Source organism: Apodemus sylvaticus, chromosome 7, assembly GCF_947179515.1.
Source record: "Apodemus sylvaticus chromosome 7, mApoSyl1.1, whole genome shotgun sequence".
Classification (NCBI taxonomy): Eukaryota; Metazoa; Chordata; class Mammalia; order Rodentia; family Muridae; genus Apodemus; species Apodemus sylvaticus.
The window spans coordinates 13,172,295-13,178,987 of record NC_067478.1 but is presented as its reverse complement, the minus strand read 5'-3'; positions in this window follow the sequence as shown (position 1 = coordinate 13,178,987).

Below are 6,693 nucleotides of genomic sequence, written 5' to 3'. Positions count from 1 at the left end.
GGTGGAGTCATCTGCACCTCATCTGCACCTGCAGTTTCCTACCGGAATAGACTGTCCACCGGCCTTGCTTTGCACCACAATCCAGCTGAAACCAAGGATGGGTCTGTGGACTCTCCCTACATAAACTGCAGTTCTGAATATTAAACTTTGAGCCTTGATCAGAACCTTTGTCTTGTCTTCATCCTTCTTTCCCACACTGTACCTTTCATTTCCAGGCCCCCTTTCAGGTAGACCCAGTTGTCCATGGCCACTGGATGGCTACAGGTGGCGCCCAAACAAGGGGACTAAAAATGGTGGGAAGGGGAACTGCTGTCTTGGCTGGAGCTCCACAGAAACGAAAGAAAAGTAACAGTATACTCCTGCACAGTGAGCAGCAAACAACATTAATGCAAGCGCTAGGTATAAAGTTTACTTTTTGGAGGCTGTTGTTACAGTAGGCACATTAAGAGAATACAGCTAAGTTGAACAGGTGTTGACCCGACACTGAACTCACCTACGGGTAACAGCGCAATTGTGGTAGAGCAATTCTATATAGGCATTTGTCCACAGCCAAGAGCTGCATCAGGCAAGAGGAGCAGGGTTTAGAAAACAGATGTTAGAAAAATTCTTAGCTCAAGTAGTTCAACTTATGCTGTCCATGGTCTCAGAAGTAGGGGTGGTAAATATATATACAAATGACATGAGAGAGAGAGAGAGAGAGAGAGAGAGAGAGAGAGAGAGAGAGAGAGAGAGAGAGAGAGAATAGGAGAATAGGTCTCAGAAAAACAGTTGTCCCCTATCAGGGACGCATTAGCAAAAGAGAAGGAAAATAGATTTAAGCTATGTCAGAGCTCTCTAAAGGGACAGGAGGAAATCAGGAGATGTCCCGCTTCCTCTCTGGCTCCTACTGGAGATGTCCTTAGTTCCCTCTCTGCCTATTGTCTGTCCTTGGTGCACCAATAAATTGTTATATTTGTTTTTATTTTGTTGTTTGAATGATTGTTGTTTTATGCTTCATGTTGAAAAGAAAAAAATGGTTGAAACCTTATCTGCTGGCTATTCACCCCTTTAGTTTAAATTGTTTAAAAGGCAGTCTCAATTTGCACAGCAAAAACTTGATAAGTTACCCTGCAACCATGGGAGTCTAGCAGAGCTGGAGAAGCCCTGCCTGGAGTCGATTGTCTGTAAAAGCTACTTTTAAAGGGGCCAACAGCTTTTCCTTTTTGGTATCTTTGGTAAGGGAGCTGATGGTTGTTTCTCCTAGAAAAATCTCTGAAGTTGTGTTTATTGGGTTTAGCAAGGGACAAGATGCTTTTTCTTTTGAAATGACAGCCAGAAAGGATAAGAAAATTTTGTTTGGTCTTAATATATAAAGTAAGTGTAGCCACTTTATTTTTGTTTCTGACTGGTTTTAAAAGTATAAATATGTTCTGCATGACTGGGTTATAGAGTATTGGCTTATAAATTATTGGGTATGATTAGAAATTTGTAACATTGGTAACAGGAAGTTAGCTTAAAACTGGTAACTCAGGGTTAGTGTATTTTAAACAACAACACATGGCATGAGCCAACTCAGGAAAACAGGTCTCTACAGATACTTCTAAATTGGGATACTATTTTATGAAATTCTTATCCCAGAAATCAGACTAGGATTTAGGGCAATGACTTTTTGAGGCTGAACTGTCGTGCATTCGTGTGCAGGAACTGGCAGGCAAAAACTTTGTAGCATGGGGGTTGTCTTAGTCAGGGTTTTTATTCCTGCACAAAACATCATGACCAAGAAGCAAGTTGGGGAGGAAAGGGTATATTCAGCTTACACTTCCACACTGCTGTTCATCACCAAAGGAGGTCTGGACTAGAATTCAAGCAGGTCAGGAAGCAGGAGCTGATACAGAGGCCATGGAGGGATGTTATTTCCTGGCTTGCTTCTCCTGACTTGCTTAGATGCTCTCTCGTAGAACCCAGGACTACCAGCCCAGGGATGGCACCACCACAATGGGCCCAGCCCTCTTGATCACTAATTGAAAAAGTGCCCCACAGCTGGATCTCATGGAGGCACTTCCCCAAATGAAGCTCTTTTCACTGTGATAACTCCAGCCTGTGTCAAGTTGACACACAAAACCAGCCAGTACAGGGGCGATTGACTAGGTGTTTTGGAGAGATTAGATTGTTTGTTAGAGGTTGAGTTTTGCTTTCCAAAAGTTGTGGTTGTGCTCTGGTGTTGCAAGGGAAACTTAAAAATTAAACTGCCAGTGTTCCGTTGGCTGCAGTTTGCAGTTCAATCACAGGCTCAGGAGTTTTAACTCAACCATATTTGTAGTTAAGGAAAAAATGAAGCAAATGGAGATGATTGTAGGAATAATTATAAGGGGACTACAGTGCAGCAATGCTTTCACAGTGCCAAGGGGACAAGGGATGCTTCAAGTATGGGGCATAGGTCATTTTACAAAAGACTGTTAAAAAAAAAATAGAGGCATAGACAGGCAGCAGAACCACTCCCCTGGAATCTGTCCTCCTGCAAGAATGGTAATCATTGGGCCAGGCCTCCGGAAATAGGCCCAGATTAAGAAACAGTTACAATTGAGTTAATGCAAAGCTCAGATCTGAGCTCAGAGAAGGCTTGTTAGGCACTCACCAGAGGCCCATCCAGGCCTGACCAGAAATAAAGGACTGGGTGCTTGATAGCTATGTGTCTGTCTCTCCTCCCCTCCCCTCCTCTTCCCACCCTCCTCCCCCTCCTTTTCCCTCCCCATCTGTGATTTTTCTCTGGGCAGACCCTGGGAAGAGATTATCAAAGGATGAGTCCCTGGCAGCTAGATGTACGTTTTCTGAGAGGCCAACTGCAGGCAGACATGATTTCTCTGCCAGTGCCATCTAACAGGTCCACTACTGCTCACTATAGAGCACCTATTCCTATCAGTACACAACTCATTTGGCTTTGAACCCAGTGGTCTATTCTTTTTTTAATGTGTGTATTTTGGCTGCATGGACCCATAGAAGTCAAAAGATTTCACCAGATCTCCCAGGACTGACTTTTTAAGGATGGTTATGAGCCACCATGTGGATGCTGAGAATTGAACCTGGGTCCTTAACCTCCGAGCCATCTCTCCAGCCCTGACCCCTGTGGTCTTTGATAGTGACCTTGCTGTCTAGAATGATGGGAAACCTCAAGTTCCTTTTAGTCATTCCCTGTTCACACCTATAGATTTCTCTCAGGCTTTCTCTCTGGGCAAGCCTGGGTGGATGGCATTTCATGACCACAAAATCTGGCTTAGAAATGATCACTGATGTCTGGGTCTCTTGACCTTTATGAGCAGAAACTGTGGGTGCTAACTGTAGGTTTTGTTCCACTTTTGGTAAAAATCTAGTGTTTGGTACTGTCTGCCCCTCACCTCCTCCTCTCTGCATCATCCCTTTTAGAGAGAGGTTCCACCCGGCCACCCCACACTTTATTCTCTCCCTTGTCTCTTGTCTCTGCTCCCCATCCCCCTCAGTTTCCCCCTCCCCCACTATCTTTCCATGTAGCTCAAGCCTCTCTATCTCTTCTTTCTCTCTTTACTTTTTTTTAATCACTTTTTTTTTTTTTTTTTGGTTTTTCGAGACAGGGTTTCTCTGTGTAGCCCTGGCTGTCCTGGAACTCACTCTGTAGACCAGGCTGGCCACGAACTCAGAAATCTGCCTGCCTCTGCCTCCCAAGTGCTGGGATTACAGGCGTGTGCCACCATGCCTGGCTTTTTATCACTTTTCATTACCGCTACTTTTTTATAATAAAGCTTTAAAAATCATGGGCGGTCTCTTCTTGTCTAAACCTGCCATACTGGAGCGATGGAACAGGCCGCTCAGCATTCTCAGCCAACAGAAAGGACCAAGGACTCCCCTGCCTGCTGGGCTTCCTCCACAGGTGCCTGGGCCTGGATCGGAACAGCCTGTCACACCCTCTTTGGAAACAAGTTCTAGTGCCAGAGATGTGTCCTTCAGCACATATACATCCTAGCCTACTGTATCACAGGCTGCTTCCTATCAAGGCAAGGAAAACAGAGACAGAGCAATGGGATGAGAAAAAGGAATAGGGCAACATGAATCCATGAGCATTCTTTCACCCACCCACCCACCCACCCTCTAGTTCACCCACCCACTCCTCTGCTCATTCACCAGATGATTCCTGAATTCAGGAGCTAGAGAAGATATACTACAATGGCTAGACAGGCACCCCTGGCCCTGGTGAACAGAACGTCAACCAATGGAGACAGAGACAAACAGGCATGGGGCCTCCAAAGTCAGAACCCAGAACAAAGCACGTTACATGCTCATGGGTTCTGGAATATGAGCAGTGGACTTGAGGGCTCAGACAGCCCACCAAACTTAAACAGTGCAGGTGGCCTCCTCCGGGATTTAACAAAGACTGAATACCTTCCCTAGATGCATGGGGGGCCCATTTCTCCTTAGAGTATGCTATAAGCAGCCAAATATTCCAGATAGACAAAACTTCAGAACACATGACACATGTTTATTCAGTTCACATCTAAAATCTATCCTCTCCAAAACTGCACCACCATAACTTGGGGTGGCCCTGGATGTCACTGTGAGGGAACTGTTGAAGGTGGCACCAGACAGGGTTGCTCCCAGGAGGCTTGTGTAGCAAAACTTTTGTACTCACAGATGGAGTCCCATTGTGGCACTTTGGAAATGCTGCCAACTGCAACTGAGTCAGATGGAGAAGTCCCAGCCTCACACCTCTGCCATAAATGCCTCCTCAGTCTGTGAGTGATCACAGATCTCACTGGTGTGCCAGAGTCTCTGGTAAGAGCTACTAATAGCCAGGTAGGTCTAGTGTCCATTAAATCCTGATGAAGTCTCTCCTCTAGAGGTATTATTTCTCCAAAATAACTCATGAAGATGAGGTATCTGACTCCACCTGGCAGTCCAGATAGTCTGCTGTCCAGAAGTGGTTCACAATCCTTCCCTCCAGGTCAAGCACAGCCTTAGTAAGTGGTGCCGCATGGGGTAAGCATAGTTAAATTATTTTTTTGGTTTTTAGAATCAGGGTTTCTCTGTGTAGCCCTGGCTGTCCTGGAACTCACTCCGTAGACCAGGTTGGCCTTGAACTCAGAAATCTGCCTGCCTCTGCCTCCCAAGTGCTGGGATTAATGACATGCACCACCACTGCCTGGGTTCTATTTTCATATCCCTATTATTTCTTAATGTTTTATTGACTAGTCTCTCAGTTATCCAAAATTTGCTGCTTTTCTATATTTCCAAAAAATATCGACCACATTGCTGACCATCTGAATTGTTCTGTTTGTCCTTCAGGAATGTTGAAGTCTAGAAGATACCTAAGCTCTTCCATATCCTGGAGGTTAGTTTGCATTTGAAGTACCTCTACCTGGACATTAGCAATTCAGAGACTAAGCACTGTGTCCTCTCTAGTTGGATGTCTCCCAGCACTGTGTGACCTCTAAGACTTGTTCACCTTCTAATAGTCCTGCATTCATTTAACCTAGCACCCTGGAAATGCCTGTGAAGATCAGCAGTCACTCAAAGATTAGGAGAGATCGTTATGGGCTATTCACCAGAGAATACTGCTCAGGCCTGGGTTTATTAGCTGGACAGTAACTGGTGTTTAGGATCCCAGTGCAGCACTGAGCCTTTCTCAGGATAAGCTTTTAAGCACAGACACCTGGTTCTGGGTCTATCTACTTGTTAACCTAAATACTTAGGCAGAAGCGGAACTATGGAAGCTAAAAAGCAAGGTCTGGACATGCTGAGACCTTCCCAGAGCTATATGGGCTTTAGTGGATTAGGCCTTTGTTTTAGTTTTGGCAGGTGATGTTGTCTATGTGCTGAGTGTTACAGCCTGAATGGCACTTCTGCCATGGAGTCCTTTGTGCTAAGGTCTAGGGCCCTGTTACATGACCACTACTGACATTTTAACTTCTTCACTGCCTATTTATAAGTCATGTAGAAAGGATCAACATCCTTTCAGAACAGAGAGATTTCGGCTAATATTTAGACTTTTCAGGCCACACACAGTCCTGTTTGAATTTTTCTAAAACACAGCCTTTTAGGGACTGAAGAAATAGGGAGATGTCATGCAAGTGTGAACATCTGCATTTAATTCCCACAATCCATGCGAAACACCAGGCACTTTGGCATATGACCACAACCCCAAAAGTTCAGAGTTGGAGATGGGAAGACCGCTCAGGCTTGCTGGCCAGCCTGCCTAGCCAAATCAGAGAGCTGCAACCTCAGTGAGAGGCCCTCTCTCAAAAACAAACAAACAAACAAACAAGCAAATAAATAAATAAATAAGTGGGAGTGATTGAAGAAGACACCCAACATTGACCTCTGGCCAGTACATGCATGCACACTTGCATGGTCACAAACACATTCACATAAATAACAAAATATGGCCCTTTAAAAACATGTATAAGTCAGCTGGGCATGGTGGCTTGTGCCTCTAACTCCAGGACTCAGGGGACAGAGGCAGGAGGATATCTGAGTTCGAGGCCAGCTTAGACTATATAGCAAGTTGCAGGACGGACAGAGGGAAACAGGGTAACTGTCTTGAAAGTAAAAACAACTTTATAAATGATGCTGGGTGTGGTGGCCCAGGCCTATAATTCTAGTACTTGGGAGATGGTGGCAGAGAGATGAAAGATTCAATGCCAGCCTTGGATACATAGGAAGTTAAAGGCCACATGTAATCCTTTCCCA